Here is a 19,453-nt window from a genome sequence, read left to right on the forward strand (position 1 = left end):
CACACACACACACACACACACACACACACACACACACACACACACACACACACACAAAGGTGACAGAGCCCTGTCACGCTCAAACAGAAGAGAGAGGCCTAACAGCCCTGAATAGAACTACTTAAAAAAATTTTTAAAACTAGAGCTAAACAAACAGGCTATAGCCCAATACTATAGATAACACTTCTAATTTTAATGATGTATAATACTATTATTGAGAAAAAACTTCTATTAATATTGAAAAAATTAAGTCACTGGCCCGAGCTTCCTCCGACGAGCTGTAGATCCGTTGCAGCAGCAAACTAGATCTGGGTATTCACAATAGAGCATCATGGGATATACACTAGGTCTCAAGCTTCTCTGAGAGTCTGAGGTTGAAAAGCGGCCGACCTGGAGCCAAGGGATTTGTTCCGAACCCACGTATAAGAACAAAACGGACAGATAGAACAACTTCACATTCAGTAGTTCAAAATGCATTTATTTGACATCTGTTTACTGGGAAAGTCCGATTGAGGTAATACTTTATTTTCATCTGAGACCCGGGGAGAAAAGTTCCACAATGACATAATATGATTACAATTAATTAACAAGCTTGTTACAAAACCTAATACAAAAGGACAAGATATTAACTAAGTAAAACATTCCCAATTTCTGTCCATACAGTGTGAACTTATACATAGAGAATGCAAATATTTGCAAAGTGATAAGATGAAAAAAAAAACATTGTCAACACTTAAAGAAATCCAAAAGTTACTTTTCATAGCTATGACATTGGCATTCTACACACTTAGTTCACACTTTGGAACAATGATGACTATATAACATAGCCTTGGTAAAATTATATTTCCCCTTCAAGGAATTAGTAAGAAGTATGCAGGGGAGTGAGAGAGGCTATTTCTGAAGGGGTTAGTGCAGGAGCTTTGCTTTGTAAACTTTCCAGTAACTGAAGTTCGAATAGCTATTAGCTTAATTTGTTGATTTAATAATTAAATATTAGTTCAAGCACACACACAAAAAGTCAGTGTTCCTATATCACCATTCCAAATTTTTTTCCCACTGTTTGAAAAGGTAAGCAGTTCCAGAAATCTCATTGAATTAATTAAGTACAAACTCAAAATAAAAAAAAGACTTGCTAGTTATCCAGAACATCTTTTAAACCTCTTTATGACATCACATTTTATGCAGTGACATCATTCATTGCAGCATTACATAAATTGCTCAATTCTTGTGTTACCTTAAATATCACTACTCCTGAACATTATTCTGCAAGCATTTTCCCTACAAATTCAATCAATTTCTATCTAATTTGCTCCTTTCCTTTTCAAAAGATCCTACCTCCACCTCTTTTATCTGTTTTGCAAAACTCAGTACTTTATTTGTAATTGTTTTAGACTTTGAGTTCCATTTCCTTATAATTGCTTTTTTGATAACAGGAAGATAAGGGGACTGTGACTTCTATCTCCTGGCTACGTGCTTAAATTCAGGTTTAATTCTGACAATGTAAAGCAACGGAAGGGAAGTGATACACTTTTCAGGTGTTATTATTCAGATGAAATGTAAAGCACAGGCCTGTACAGGCCATATTATGAATAGTCTGTATGAATGTCAATGTGAATACTTCCTCAGTGAATGTCAAATGTGCAGTGGGAGTAAAAGGGTAAGCAAAATGCAAAGAAACATAAAACTTAATGTATTTATGTAGTAAGAAACTGAAATTAACATTTGAGTTCAATTTCTTGGATTTACTGATTAAAGAAAAAAGTCATTAAGACCTTAATGGAACTTAAACATACACATATAAAGACAGCATGGATTAAAATCTGAGTACATACTTTACTCTTTACTATGACATACCTAAACTACAGTATTTTTACTATAACAGTAACTGGTTTAAATGCAATCTTCCAGTTCTCTGTTTTAGCCAACTGTTCCCTCATTCTCTACCAGTTTACTATTACACCCAGCTGTTCCCTCACTATCTCCCAGTTTACTATTTAATCCACTGTTCCCTCACTATCTCCCAGTTTACTATTTAATCCACTGTTCCCTCACTATCTCCCAGTTTGCTATTTAATCCAGCTGTTCCCTCACTATCTCCCAGTTTACTATTTAATCCAGCTGTTCCCTCACTATCTCCCAGTTTACTATTTAATCCAGCTGTTCCCTCACTATCTCCCAGTTTACTATTTAATCCAGCTGTTCCCTCACTATCTCCCAGTTTACTATTTAATCCAGTTGTTTCCTTCACTATCTCCCAATTTATTATTACAGCCAAGCGGTTCCTTTACTCTCTACCAGTTTTCTATTACACCCAGATATTCTCTCACTATTTCACAGTTTATTATTACACATAGCTGTTTTTCACTCTTTCACAGTTTTTGATTACACCAAGCTTGTCTTTCACTCCCTCCCTGTTTAATATTACATCCATCTGTCCCCTCACTCTCTCCCAGTTTACTGTTACACCCAGCTGTTCCCTCACTCTCTCCCAGTTTACTATTACACCCAGCTGTTCCCTCACTCTCTCCCAGTTTACTATTACACCCAGCTGTTCCCTCACTATCTCCCAGTTTACTATTACACCCAGCTGTTCCCTCACTCTCTCCCAGTTTACTCTTACACCCAGCTGTTCCCTCACTCTCTCCCAGTTTACTATTACACCCAGCTGTTCCCTCACTCTCTCCCAGTTTACTATTACACCCAGCTGTTCCCTCACTATCTCCCAGTTTACTATTACACCCAGCTGTTCCCTCACTCTCTCCCAGTTTACTATTACACCCAGCTGTTCCTCACTCTCTCCCAGTTTACTATTACACCCAGCTGTTCCCTCACTATCTCCCAGTTTACTATTACACCCAGCTGTTCCTCACTCTCTCCCAGTTTACTATTACACCCAGCTGTTCCTCACTATCTCCCAGTTTACTATTACACCCAGCTGTTCCCTCACTCTCTCCCAGTTTACTATTACACCCAGCTGTTCCCTCACTCTCTCCCAGTTTACTATTACACCCAGCTGTTCCCTCACTCTCTCCCAGTTTACTATTACACCCAGCTGTTCCTCACTATCTCCCAGTTTACTATTACACCCAGCTGTTCCTCACTCTCTCCCAGTTTACTATTACACCCAGCTGTTCCTCACTATCTCCCAGTTTACTATTACACCCAGCTGTTCCTCACTCTCTCCCAGTTTACTATTACACCCAGCTGTTCCCTCACTCTCTCCCAGTTTACTATTACACCCAGCTGTTCCTCACTATCTCCCAGTTTACTATTACACCCAGCTGTTCCCTCACTCTCTCCCAGTTTACTATTACACCCAGCTGTTCCTCACTATCTCCCAGTTTACTATTACACCCAGCTGTTCCTCACTCTCTCCCAGTTTACTATTACACCCAGCTGTTCCCTCACTCTCTCCCAGTTTACTATTACACCCAGCTGTTCCCTCACTCTCTCCCAGTTTACTATTACACCCAGCTGTTCCCTCACTATCTCCCAGTTTACTATTACACCCAGCTGTTCCCTCACTCTCTCCCAGTTTACTATTACACCCAGCTGTTCCCTCACTATCTCCCAGTTTACTATTACACCCAGCTGTTCCCTCACTCTCTCCCAGTTTACTATTACACCCAGCTGTTCCTCACTATCTCCCAGTTTACTATTACACCCAGCTGTTCCCTCACTCTCTCCCAGTTTACTATTACACCCAGCTGTTCCTCACTATCTCCCAGTTTACTATTACACCCAGCTGTTCCTCACTATCTCCCAGTTTACTATTACACCCAGCCGTTCCTCACTCTCTCCCAGTTTACTATTACACCCAGCTGTTCCCTCACTATCTCCCAGTTTACTATTACACCCAGCTGTTCCCTCACTCTCTCCCAGTTTACTATTACACCCAGCTGTTCCCTCACTCTCTCCCAGTTTACTATTACACCCAGCTGTTCCCTCACTCTCTCCCAGTTTACTATTACACCCAGCTGTTCCCTCACTATCTCCCAGTTTACTATTACACCCAGCTGTTCCCTCACTCTCCCAGTTTACTATTACACCCAGCTGTTCCCTCACTATCTCCCAGTTTACTATTACACCCAGCTGTTCCCTCACTCTCTCCCAGTTTACTATTACACCCAGCTGTTCTCTCACTCTATCCCAGTTTACTATTACACCCAGCTGTTCCTCACTCTCTCCCAGTTTACTATTACACCCAGCTGTTCCCTCACTATCTCCCAGTTTACTATTACACCCAGCTGTTCCTCACTCTCTCCCAGTTTACTATTACACCCAGCTGTTCCTCACTCTCTCCCAGTTTACTGTTACACCCAGCCGTTCCTCACTCTCTCCCAGTTTACTATTACACCCAGCTGTTCCTCACTATCTCCCAGTTTACTATTACACCCAGCTGTTCCCTCACTCTCTCCCAGTTTACTATTACACCCAGCTGTTCCCTCACTATCTCCCAGTTTACTATTACACCCAGCTGTTCCCTCACTCTCTCCCAGTTTACTATTACACCCAGCTGTTCCTCACTATCTCCCAGTTTACTATTACACCCAGCTGTTCCTCACTCTCTCCCAGTTTACTATTACACCCAGCTGTTCCCTCACTCCCTCCCTGTTTACTATTACACCCATCTGTCCCCTCACTCTCTTCTAGTTTACTATTACACCCAGCTGTTCTCTCACTCTATCCCACATTTCTATTGCATCCAGCTGTTCCTTCACTGTCTCTGAGTTTAGTATTACACGCATTAGTTCCCTCACTCTCTCCTATGTTACTATTACATCCAGCTGTTCTCTCACTCTGTGCCTGCTTTCTATTACATCCAGCTGTCCCTTCACTCTCTCCCAGGTTACAGTTTCACCCAGTGGTTCTCTCACTCTCTCCCAGTTTACTATTACACCCAGCTGTTCTCTCGCTCGCTCTCAGTTCACTGTTACACACAGCTGTTCCCTCACTCTCTCCCAGTTTACTATTACACCCAGCTGTCCCTTCACTCTCTCCCAGGTTACAGTGTCACCCAGTGGTTCCCTCACTCTCTCCCAGTTTACTGTTACATCCAGCTGTTCTCTCACTCTCTCTCAGTTCACTGTTACACCCAGCTGTTACCTGCCTCTCTAACAGTTTATAGCAACACCCAGCTGTTTCCTCACTCTCTCCTGGTTTACTGTTGCAACCAGCTGTTGTCTCTCTCTCTCCTAGTTTAGTATTACACCCAGCTGTTCCCTCACCCTCTTCCAGTTTACTATTACATCCAGGTTCATGTCAAACTAGGTTCATTCTATAGGGCAAAAACATATCTCACTGACCAAGCCAGACTCACAACAGCTCAAACCCATATATTATCTTCCCTTCTATACTGATCTCAAATATTTACCAATCTTTAAAAATCTGACCTAAATAGTCTTGAGTCTTGCTGTAACAAAATTTGTTAAATTTTCTGCTAATCAGTCTCAAAGATCTCATCATTTTACTGCCCTTCTCCAGCTAAATTGGTTAGAGCTGCCTCGTCTTCTTACCCCGAATCAGCTACTAACTGCTCATACAGTCCTATACAAACCTGGCAATTGCCCAGCACTGTCTCATCTTGTCCAACCCTACAATAATCTTAGGACTGCTGATAAAATATTGTTGAGGGTTATTAAAGCACAAAACTCTCATGGCATCACCTTGTTCTCCTATATCTTTGCAAACAATGGAACTCCCTACCTCAGCATATTCTGTTCATCAATGGCACACATACAGTTAAACATACCCTGAAGGAATACTTCTCTAAGCGCAAGCATTGCTTATGTTCTCACCCAGGCTAAATACATTAACACATGAAAGTCTAATTCCTTTACACCACCCTTTCTCAAAATGTCCTGGCTATTTTTAGCCTTCTTACTCTCCGATCGAGTTATGTAAACAAAGAAAAATAAATAATTAAAAATATTTTTTTTGTTTTTCATTTAGCATGTATAGGTGCAACTATTTATATGTGCTTGATATGATTACCGTAGTTACTTTTCCTTTAAACACCATGTTTTAAAAGCTATGTAATTGAATTTCTATTTGTGTTACTTGTACTTTAATCATTGTAATATTCATATGTCAAATGTACAAAATATGTAATCTTCCTTATAGCTTTTCTCCCGGGGTCTCCACTGAAAACGGGCTACTGCCCCATTTGGACACTACCTGGTTAACAAATGAAATAAAGAAATAAATAAAATATAAAGATGGTCAGCCATACATCTGGGATATAGGACTGGATGTCTGCAAGAAAAATACAAACAGGAGAGGGCCCAGCACTAATCCATGTGCCATCCAACTACTTACAGCTTATGCTCATAGCAGAAAGGGTACTAGCAAGTTTTGCAACCTGTGATCTATCAGACAGTTTGAAATCTATCAGATAATATCAGCACTTACATTACACTTGTCTAATTTTTTAATAATATCATCACTAGCAGTAGTGTCAGAAGCCTTAGCTGGTTCAGATAAGCAGGGTGCACTGAGTGACCTCTATGTAAAGTCTCTGTAACCATTTCAAATTGACTTATGAAGTTCTGGAGAGAGGACATGCCCTCCATAAAACCAAATTGATTAAGGTCTAGATCAATTAATCATCATAAGTGAGTTTGGCCATTATATAATCCATGGTGTTGCAGATATAAGGTGAGATGAGCAGGCCTGAAATTGCCTGAATCTGTAGAGGGACTACCCCTGTGTAGATTTGTTTTCCAGACACTAGGTACAAACCGTTTGGGTAATCTGACATTGAAAAGTCTAAGATGAGGATCAATGAGTGCAAAAAACTTGAAACCGATGGGGGTACAGCCTGGTATGTTGTGTGATCCTGCATAAGTACCATTTTTAGTCTTTCACAGGGACTTTACAACTTTTTTCAAGGTGATTTCAGGCAGAATTAAAAATTCAGCGATACTGGGCTCAGCACTGTGGATAGGTGGGGTAAAGGTAGAACTAAAATAGTTATGTGATATCATTATGAATAAGCTCAGTGCAAGGTTAAACATTATTACTTACTTCCATGACATAAATGAAGAAATATTTGCCTTTTTTGGTGTCTGTAGAGAAAAATAAGTATGTGGTATGCTTTAGATTTTGAAATAGTACTCTTAACTTCCTTGTTGGCATGTTTCAGTGTAGTTCTGACATAAGCTGCTGGGATGTCTTACCATTTTTCATAAGTTTCCTTCTTTTGTTATGCACATTATTAGTACAGGAATTCTATTAAAGAGGGGTATTCTTGGTTTTACTACTATATTTACAATGATTGGGACTGACTTCCTACACAAATGTTTAGGTGCTGGTAGAAGCTAGTGGCGAATGTGGTAGCCCTCTCAGTCTGATCCAGTTACAGGAGACTGCTGGGAATATGACATAGTTCTTCTACAAGCTGAAGTAGGTTTGCCCTGGTAAAGCCCCTAAAAATGGTTTCATTTGCTGATAGGGTATTAAGAATAGGCCTGGTAGAGAAGATGACTGACATAGATCAGATTTAGGAAATACTGAGTATATCCATTTTAGTAAGTGTTCCAATTAATATAACTATTTATCTATCTATCTATCTATATATATATATATATATATATATATATATATATATATATATATATATAAACATGTGCATATATATGTGGATATATATAATGTATAATATATAATATATATTTTATTTATTTATTTTATTTTATTTTATTTTACATTGTTGACCGGGCCTGTCCAACTGGATACATGTCCATTTTCAGTAGAGGCCTGGGGAGATCAGCTCCATTAAGCTAATAAAAACTAAATACAAGGATGATAGAGATTAACATCAAGAACTTGACTACAAAGTTTAGAAAACAATACAGTACTACTAGAAACATATTTACATAGCAGAGGGTTTGACATTCATCACACTGAAGGCTAAGAAAAAAAGATCAGGCTCAAACTAATTATTAAGGTTATTTCAAATTTCTACACTCAAAGTGACAAAAAGTTGCTAATATTTACATAGTGGAAATGTGCTCACAGTAGAATGCTTGTTATTCAGTTAATACTCAGAGGTAGAATCCAGAAAGACTAGGCTAGAATCAGAATTAAGGAAGCTTACTAATCCCACTATATGAAATTTGGGAGGGAGGTATATAAATTGGAGCACTTACAATTAATATTTGAATATATTCAGTGCTTTCAGTCTCTTGTGACATTTGTCAACAGAGTGCAGTGAAGTGTAGTTTGTGTGAATGGTGGAGTATGTGAATGTGTTTTTCAGTGAATGAATTTGGTGCAAAACAGGTCAATGGGTACACATTATGATGTGTGTGTGTGTGTGTGTGTGTGTGTGTGTGTGTGTGTGTGTGTGTGTGTGTGTGTGTGTCTGTGTGTCTGTGTGTGTCTCTGTGTGTGTCTGTGTGTGTGTGTGTGAGCATGTGGGTTAGAAAAAGGTTTAGGTAAGAAGACAGTGTATTTGGGAAGGATAATTTTGTTTGACTTTTTAATAGAATTCATTCGCCAACTGATTTTGATTTTTGCTTAAAATGTGATCATAGAGACTAAAGCTTACCAGCAAAGACACAGCACATTCTTAACAGCATGGAGGAGAAATGGGTGGACATGGTGGGTGCTGGGGGTAACAGTAGTATATCCAAGGGTGGACGTGGTGGTTGCTGGGGGTAACAGTAGTATATTCAAGGCTGGACATGGTGGGTGCTGGGGTAACAGTAGTATATCCAAGGGTGGACGTGGTGGGTGCTGGGGGTAACAGTAGTATATCCAAGGGTGGACGTGGTGGGTGCTGGGGGTAACAGTAGTATATCCAAGGGTGGACGTGGTGGGTGCTGGGGGTAACAGTACTATATCCAAGGGTGGACGTGGTGGGTGCTGGGGGTAACAGTAGTATATCCAAGGGTGGATGTGGTGGGTGCTGGGGGTAACAGTAGTATATCCAAGGGTGGACGTGGTGGGTGCTGGGGGTAACAGTAGTATATCCAAGGGTGGACATGGTGGGTGCTGGGGGTAACAGTAGTATATCCAAGGGTGGACGTGGTGGGTGCTGGGGGTAACAGTAGTATATCCAAGGCTGGACATGGTGGGTGCTGGGGGTAACAGTAGTATATCCAAGGAAGACTGAAGTCTTGATGTGTAAGATTTCAATTTTCCAGGAAAAATAACAGAAAATCTCAGTTGTCCTGGTCCCCTCCAATAAACACACCATTCCAAATAGCATTTGATGAACGTTATTACATTCTGATAAACATAACTTCACTGAAAAAAATTTAGTTTATTAACCACAACATGAACATCCATGTAACTATTTACTAGGGTAGTGTATTCCAGCTCACCCTGACCAAATTAGCAGCGTCATCCCCACCACTAACTTACTCTTTCTTCAAGCAGCATCCCACTAATCCCTTACATCCCCCAACTTGTTCCCACCAATCACTTACATCCCCCAACTCGTTGAAGCCATTGAATCAAGCACCCAGCACCAGAGGGAGAACAGAAGAGAGACAAGCCTGCCTCTCTTCTCCACCTAAACATCAACTAATAAGTCATCACAAAGTCCTCATTCGGAAGGGAGGGAGGGCATCATGTTCACAACAAAATCAGCTTCCTCATCCAGTTGCACTCACATAAATTCACCTAAACCCCTCCTTACTCTTACTCACTTCCTCCTCAACCCTTCTCCTTCCAAATATTAACCCTTCACTTCCCACCACTCTAACTTCCTTCCCTTTCATCCCAGCCCTACTATCTCCCTCTTCCTTCCCCAACCTTAACCATCAACATTGCAGATGGCCCTGAACAAACCGGTTTGTTCTAAACATAATTTGTTCTGGTCCCCTCCAATAAACACACCACATCAAATGATATCTAATGACCTTTGTTACATTTTGATGAACATAACATCATTGAACAAAATTTAGTTTATTAAACACAAAATGAACATCCATGTAACCATTTACTATGGTAGCATATTCCAGCACCCCATGACCAGATAAGCAGTGACATCACCACCACTCACTTACTCCAACTTCAAGAAGCATCCCACCAATCACTTACATCCCCTAACTCATTCCCACCAATCACTTACATCCACCAGCTCAGTCCCTCCAATCACTTACATCCCCCAGCTCATTGAATCAAACACCCACCACCAAAGGGGGGACAGAAGAGGGACAAGCCTGCTCTTCTTCTCTGCCAAACAGACTGACACAGGCGGTCCCCCCTCATTCACTCCAAAGTCTTCACCAAACCATCCAGAAACAAACCTAAATGCATATTAAACAAATCCAAACCTAAATCAGTCAGGTGTACACAAACATCTCTAAATGAAACCAGCTCCCTGTCATTGAAATCCCTCTACCTAATCACATAAATACCCAAAGCAGCCAGCTGCCTTGACAACCTAAAATTAACAAACCGATGAGCCCTCTCTAAAGCTATAAAACTGAAAGCATTGCTCCAAAATAAATGTGGTACTACTTCAGACAACACAATACACATTCCTGAGTATAACCTCTTTAACATAACCACATCCTCCCTTATCCTAACTACGAACTGTTTCTTTGGAATTATTCGCAGATCATTACCTGTCAAATGAAACACCAGGATTCTAGGAATCTCCAATTTGTGACTGTACAAAATCAAACTCCTCCACTGGCCTATGCCCCCTAAGACCTCTGACTCTATGCCATGTGACACTCCATGCAAAATGATGCAACCCCAGTTGTGAGAGATCTGGCCTAATTGTAGTCTTATTTCCCACCAACGGATATAAGAATGACCAAGAATGAAAATCTCCATTCCTAGAATCAAAAAAAAAAAAAAATAATTGTAAGCAGTCATCTTACTCAATTATCTAATTTTAGCTAATATAAGACAAGACAGAATTTGATGACCAATAACCCACGCTCTTAATGACTTCATTTGATCTGCCCTCTCTCACTAAATCTGATGCCCTTCCAATGAGAAAAGAATGAGTGGAAAACCTCTCTCCCAGAAAACAAACACAACAAAAGAGCTCTCCTCGTCATATATATAAAATGATTACTCATTATCAACTTGCCCCCTCCCCCTACTGATTGAAAAACAAAGTCCTGGGGATACGCAGCAGGAGACCAAAGTAATCTCTTAGCCCAACACACCAGTCACAACTAATCATTCCTATCCTTTTCCAATACTATCTGCCTGCCTTTCTCCAATTGATCCAGTTTAGATCTACACAACCAAATATGCACAGAGGCAGAAAATAGTGCAACATCTCGTCAAGCTAGCCACCTAACAACTCGACACCCTAAAAGCTCAATAATACATCCATAAAGGCAACATCACCCATAAATTATAATCCAATGAATCTTCATTTACCATTGCCAATCCCTGCAACAAAACCATCGAAACCTGTCTGTGCAATGGCCATTGTCTGTCAGTCTTCACACTGTCAACCCTACCCCAAACATTTCGACATATGAACCACTGTCCAAGATTTTGTAAAGTCACATAATCCTGCCACCTGTGTAAATATACTAATCACAGCTAAGTCCACCTTGATGGACTGAACTGCATTACCTTGTTCCCAGGCCTGTTCCAAGTATTTCAACAACAATCCTTCCAACCTAATACCTTCCTCCTCACGCAGCTGGAACACAAATTTATCAAAATTTTGCAATGTCCTATCATACGCCTTCCTCGTAGAAGCTGCCCATGATTCCTGTACCAACCATCTGATTATTCCAGGCTAAACTGTGCTATCTGGTCTGGCAACATCATCGGCTCACCCTCTGCCTCTAGAGCTAACTGATGAAACCTGGAAAACTGAAAGCGTGACAAGCTGTCAGCAATCCCATTTCTAACACCCACTACACGCACACCTGTAAAAGAAAAAAATAATCATTAAACTCTGCAAAACCAATTTTCATAATAAACACAAAAGTAATTTGGACCTCACTGTCTTTGCCTGTAACACTCGAACCACTACCATATTGTCTGAATGAAGAATAATTATCTTTTCCAGTAACCTCTCATGTTAGACCTTCAACTTCACCCAAATTGGAGCTAACTGCAAAAAGGCATCATCCCTCTTCCACTCGTCCTTCCAACCTGCTGGTCAAAATATGACCCCAACCCAATACCTGCTGCTGCATCTGTAAACAATTGCAAATCACCTTGAGCAACCCAATCATTTGCTGAAAAACACATACCATTAAATTGCTCCAAAAAAGAGAACCACAATGCTAAATCAGCATACACCAACTTATTCACCCTAACCCAATGATGTTTGCTTTCCCCTCCTTTCAGCAAGAAGGCCACAGACCTACAAAAGGTACACCCCAGGTGAACTGCCTGACATGCACAACTTATCAGCCCTAAGAGCTCCATGACATCCTTAAATTGCCTGAATAACTTTGCCCTTAGATTTCACCCACCAAATATTTTCTTTCAAATGTGTTATCTTCTCATCTGGTAAACAAAGTAAACCATGGCCTGCATCCACTAGCAATCCCAGAATAAACAATTCCTTGTTTGCCCCTCCTAACTTCAGCATAGCTAACTGAACACCCAGATCATCACGCATCCCCACAAGTGCATACATACCTTCCAATGCTCCTTCAAACCCTTCACCTACTATTAAGAAGTCATCCAGATAATATATCACCTTCTGACTGCCCACCCGCTGATGCCACATCCAGTGGAGAGCAGTACTAAACTTCTCAAAAGTAGCTCAGGCCACCAAGCATCCTGTCAGCATAGCCTTATCAAAGTAAAACTTAGACCCAACCACCATGCCCAACAATGGCCACTCTTGCTCCCAAATAAAAAGCAGATTCAATATCTACCTTCACCAACCATGGGTCCATAAACTCCCAAATGACCTGCCCCTCATCATCCTGAGACACTTAACTGACTTTGCATCATCTCCTAAAATTAAATCATTCACCAAATTCCTCTCAGGATAATATAAATGGTGAATCAGACAAAAATCACCAGCCAACTTCTTAGGAAGCAAACTTAATGGAGAAACCTTAAATCAGTCAAAGGAAGGAATAACAAACGGGCACAGCAGCCTACCCACCCACCAAGCCTTTTCAACCAAACCTTCCAAAATCTCTTCCTTCCCCCACATAGAATGCAAATTCCTACAAATTGACCCCAACCCTTGATTTAATAGAAATCCCTCAGAAAACCCATCTATTAATTCAGCTGCATCTGCTGAATCGGGAAATTTTATAAGCATCTGCCACAATACCTGCACATTAATGGAAGAATACATCCCCCAGTCTTCCCCTTGACCCATGAAGAAACACCCCCATGCCCTGAAATATTCCCCCTACCCCGACCACTCTGAAATCCAGGAATGGATGATGGTAACCCCCTTATTCAGGCTGCTGTGAACCCAGATCAACCAACTTGCTTTCCAGTCCGCCACACTGCACCACTGAACGCATTCTCACACACTTTGAACAAACGTGCTAAAACCTACATGCCACCCATGATTAACAACCTGCATTACAGGCCCAGCATATCCCCAAACTCTTCCCTCCTGACTTAACCCTCCCTACTAACTACTCCAAGGCTATCAACCATTCTACCATAGTGGCTAACCAAATGTCAGGATGTCTAACTTCCCAACCCAGTGACTGATCTACCGCCTTCCACTTCCAGAACCTCTAATTGCACCACAACCAGGCATTCCCGCCCCCAGATGCTGTGCCTCCTGGATCATGAGAAAATAATCCAAGAGTGGTAAGGTCAGGGTGGCATCCTTCTCCAACCAGGCCTCCATATAATAAATGATGCCTAAACACTCAGTTGTCCCATGTTCTTGGCCCCTATTCTACCTACACTCATCTGCCCCAAGGCTGCTAAAGCTGCAAAAGGTCTATACTGTTTGTGCTTACTGATTCCATCAGACATTGTACCCTATCTACAGCAATTCATTTGAAAATAGCAATATACTCCCCCTCCCAGGTCTTTTCTTTAACTGAAAGTGGTATATGAGGGTTTAAAAAGAACCCCCCTCTCCCTTGCCCCAGGGCCAGCATAGCTAACAAATCACACAGATGGATAACAAAATCTGATGCAAACTCCTGTTGCTGTGATTCCCCTCCTCCTGTTAATGACCCTAAACTCACCACAATCAAACCTAAACCCTCCTCATCACCAAAAGCCTCCTCAGGAACCTGTCCACCTCCACTAAACCCCTGTCACTCTTCGGCCGCGCAACTGCTTCACATTGCTCCTGATGTACCTCATTCTAACCTGTCCTCACACTACTCCCAAAATGCACCAACTCAGACATGCCTAATTTAGTCCCAGTAATGTGTCATTCCCTGTAACCTCATTGCGCACTGCTCCAGTGGCCAGAGCCTCCAACACAACAGCATCCATTCACTGTCAAGTCCTCATGCATCCAGCTTGTTGACTGCCATCTGCCTTCGCATCTTCAATTGGACTCAAGAGGATCTTCTGTCACTGAGAACTCACTAGCTGGCATTTCCCAGAATAGTTGCTCTGCCCATCTCAGTCACAAACTCTGTGCTTCTGCTATCTGCAAATGAAAAGACCACTGATCACTGTAAATGCTTCTGAGACACACACACACACACACACACACACACACACACACACACACACACACACACACACACACACACACACACACACACACACACACACACACACACACACACACACACACACACACACACACACACACACACAAAAGGTGAGAGCTGAACCAACCAAGGATAACTAAGTGGGACCAGACACCCTCAACCTACAAATAAGAACAATCTCAAAATGTCACTCCTACAACTCAGCCCATTGATACAATAACAGGGTCTCCATTAGCATGGCTTTCCACTAGAATAAATGAATGCCTCAGACATGTCTGACATTATTTTATTATCTCCTTCTTTAATGAACTAGCACCCTTTCACATAAACCAGCCAACTATTTAACTGCCCAAAACAGTAAACCTAACCCTGAACATACTTTGAAACCTGAAGTGTTGAGAACTACGTCACATGTTAACCCCTTTGACAATTCAATGTAAGGGCCTTCACCCCACTGCAAACACAGTGTACCACTAATCGGTACTCAGATGAGGACACAATATCTCAGAGCTCTCCACTAATCAAGTAACAGTCTCAACAGAATCAGGGACACAACCAAAAATAGTATGTGTATGTGTGCATGTATATGGCTACTGTTAACGGGAAGCTGGTAGTGAATAAGAGAATACCCGTTGATCTACAATCCGAGGTGTAAAAAAGCTCACCTGTATTCATGTCTGTATGCATGAACTGCACTACCCCTCCTTTCTCTACAGAAGTTACAGTTGTATGGTGATCAAGGACAGAGGGACAAAATTGAAACTTAAATAAAATGAACAGAAGCCCCGACCCCACTCTTATCCTTATGCCCTAACTGCGTCTCACCATCCTCTCCTACAACACATACCCATTGTAGGCAGCACTAATAGGGACAGCTAGCTGATAGAATAACAGGTTTTGAATTAGCATGAATTTTTTTGCAGAACATGAAGTCTGAAAATCATGTCTGTCTTTTTTTCACACATGAATATCTGTACAGCTTGGTATGGTGAAGGACCTAATCCCACCCCTGCAACCAAGCTCGGATCTCCCTTGTTTTGTGTTTATTCTTGCTTCATCTTTTTTGTTTGTTTGTTTCTTCTCCTGCAACCTTATCGGATCATCCTTGGCCAGGCAGCATGTGTTGCCACAGTGAACCAATCATCTGCACTTTTAACTGACCCCCTTCCCCCACAATAGTTAAACTCTTCACTGTGTAAGCAAAGTGAATGACCATTACTTTGAGTGCCTCAGACTTGCAGCTTGGCAGAAAGCATGCCACAAAACCATATACAACTCCCCCAATGAAGCTTACTCCTAAACATTTAAGCTCTGCACTCTTCACAGTATCCTCACTAGCCAAGTGGTGAAAGAGTTAAACATGAACCATTTTTCCGTCCCTCTAGCCACTCCAGGGGCATTGAGGCCTGACAAACACTACTTACAATAGATATATGTATACACACACACACACACACACACACACACACACACACACACACACACACACACACAAACACACACACGCACACATACACATACTTACAAACAGACAGACAGTAAAAAAGTGCAATCATGCATTTGCATTTTTATTTTAACTATTTGTTTTTAACTGAGAAAATCAGTTGCTGACCTGACCTTTTTCCCCAAAAGCCTGCCTCACTATTGCGCACCATACAGAGCATAGTCCACCACCCCCAATTAACTTAGCACCACTACCCACCAATAATCTGTCCAGCCTGAATTCCAACCACAAAATAAAACTCAACATCTAATAAAAAAAACAAAACACAATACCTCAACCAGTAACCACCTCCATACCCACTATTATTAGTCCAAGGCCTACCTGACCACTGAAGTACCTACAGGTTATCTTGGACGTAAGCCTACCTGTAGCAAGCTCATGCCTGAATCAGCCCACTCACCCAGTTACATTCACATAAAGTCACCTCCTCACTCCTACCTCACTTCCTCACCAACATTCCTCCTTCCAAATATAAATTCTTCTATCCCCACCACTCTAACTTCCTTCCCTACCATCCCAGCCCTACTATTCCCCTTTCCACCCCCCAACCTTAATTCTTGGCACGGTAAGTTACCCTGAACAAATTGGTTCCAAAACTCATTTATAGTCCATCTGACTATTGAGAAAATGTGATTTTAATTTAATTTGATATTTCAGACCACAGCACTCATACACCATCCCCCGGATTTACTAATTTTCCGTGTAAGACTAGATTAGTCGTACATGGAAGCACCAGTCTAGGAGTATGATGGCAGTGCACCACGCATATTAATGAGGGTGTGCTGCCTCAATTCTAAAGCTTACACGGAGGGTGGACGAGTGTAGGGGGCGTGTCGGACTGCCGAGCAGTCCAAAAATCCACGCCCCTGCAATAAATAAACGCCACAATTTCGAGTTACATGAGCAAGTCCGCTCACATGTGCACAATGTAACACTACACTCCCCCATATGTTAAACTGACAAAATTAAAAATAATAAGAGTTTCTTTATTATTTTTTTTCATCCAATATAACTGCCCGTATTTGCGCATGTTTGCGCGGGTTTGCCCATTGCTTAGCTACAGTTAGCAGCTTAGACACCAGAAGAGGATAATAAGAAAAATATATGCCAATTAAACAAAATTGCAATAGCATAGTGTTTACAGCCTTCTCACAAAGCGGAAGCATTTCCGGTTTGAGTCCCACTACTGCACGTTCCATTTTCCGTTGGAAATCTGTATACAAAATTATTTCCTGACATTTTTTATGTATAAGTTTTGTAAAAAGCATTGAAATGTTAAATGTAGTAGTGAACAAATTATATATATATATATATATATATATATATATATATATATATATATATATATATATATATGAAGGTGAAATGGTTATGCATTCTGAGGCATGACTACCCTATTTTAAGCAATATAAAGCACTGCGTAGCACATTTTACCAGTATTGAGCATATTTAAAACCAATTGCACGTAGCTGCGCACCTCATTAACCAGCCCAATGTCTTTGCATGTAGCTGTGCACCGCACTAACCAGCACAACCACAGCATATTTGTGCATAGCTGCGCACCATGCTAACCAGTGCAATGTAGGGCAACATCGAGCAACGTCGGGCAACGCCGAGCAACGTCGAGCAACTTTGGGCAAAGTCAGGTAAAGTTGAGCAAAGCCGGTTAAACACGGCCACACCTCCTTTACTGTACCTTAACCAGTCAGGTCTGCCCAGTAGGAAAATAAAAAGCAGTGACAGGGCTCGAACTCAGGATACTGTGTACTATAGTCACAGTACTTAACCACTAAGCCATGACAGCATTTCATAAACATGCACTTTCAACAGACACATATCTATCAAAGAAATTTTAAACATTGCCAACATCAGCCAAGCAGGCGTGTCTACAGCTGAGTTTTTGCAAAAGTAACCAATCACAAATAAATGAGGCATATTTAAGCTCCACAGGTGGGAATACTTTTGCTATAACTGGTTGTAGCTTCCTTCTGCAGTCAGCATGGCCAGTGTTGGAGAAGGCACTCGATTTAGGGCGCATAGCTGGGGCATCAAGGAGTCAAAAGTAATGGTTTGGCTCTTTGTCCACAATCATGAGGAAAGACTGCCAGGGTACCCAATATAAAATGGAGACCTGGAACAGTCTTGCCCGTGATCTCATCAGTGCCACTAGTGTTCCACGGACTGGTGAGCAGGTCAGGCACCATTATTCTGACCTGAAATGACGTAGGGAGGATCAACTGGACCAGTGGATCCAGGAATCCTGTGCGATGCCTAATGCCCCAGTACTGAGTAAGTAGCCATTGTATTAAGTAGTTAAGAATTGCTATGCTTGTCTATACTATGGATAGGTATGTCTCAATATCACTGCATTTACATCACAGCTGCAGGTGCCTGGGCTATGAACCAGTAAGCCCATGAAGATAGGCTGTAAAGGCTATGTCATCAGGCAGGTTAGTAATTATTCTGCATGTACTGTTATATAAAATAAATGAGAGAGCCTTCAAAAAGTCTTTTAACCCAATAAATAAAGGTGTAATAATCCTTTAATAAATGTCTGATTCACGGAGTGCGTCTGTGTCATTTTCTTTGATATGTTGTTGTACTGTTGCATTCTACAAATAGTAGTGTTGTATTAAGCAGTGTCAACCCGCACTTGGTAGGCCCATATAACGTGGATGAAGGGAGTGCCAGTAGGTTGTATGCATATGTACAGCCCTCAACTGTTGGTTCATGGCCAGTATGTACAGGTTAATCTGGCACATGAGTAGCTTGGTATTCTGTTCCCCAGAAATGTCAGTGTGCTGCCAGAAATGTAGGGAGCTGTTAACATATAACTGATACTTTCACCTGAACATATCTGTTCAGTGTACAATCTTAGCAGTAGTGTGTGTGAGCAACTCTCAAAATATGGAGCAGTAACATCTGCATCTTGGACAGTTTGTATGTAAGATACGGCTCGTGTATATAATAATCTAGCAAAATCAATTTGCACAATATAAGGACATTGGCTAGTGTAATAATACATGTAAGGGACATATAACTGCAGTTAATAGGAATGTAGTGAAAACTAGAAGGATATATAAGTTGTTAATTGAGCTATCTTTTCCCACCCTACTGTATGTGCATAAAAATGCAATTTCACACCTCAATCGGTATGTCTAATCTCAAAACATTTGTTGGGACATATGTCCTATTGGTTTATAAATATTTGCATTAATTTCTATGCATGTGCCCTGTTAAAATACCACAATATTGGTGGCCTGTTGCCATCAGTTCAACCTGCATGCTGTTGTAATGTCCACTATTGTTCTATATATGCATGTGTGATGCTTGCTTTTCAACTGTT

This window comes from Protopterus annectens, chromosome 15.part0 (assembly GCF_019279795.1).
Source record: "Protopterus annectens isolate FY-2018-M chromosome 15.part0, PAN1.0, whole genome shotgun sequence".
NCBI classification, from domain to species: Eukaryota; Metazoa; Chordata; order Ceratodontiformes; family Protopteridae; genus Protopterus; species Protopterus annectens.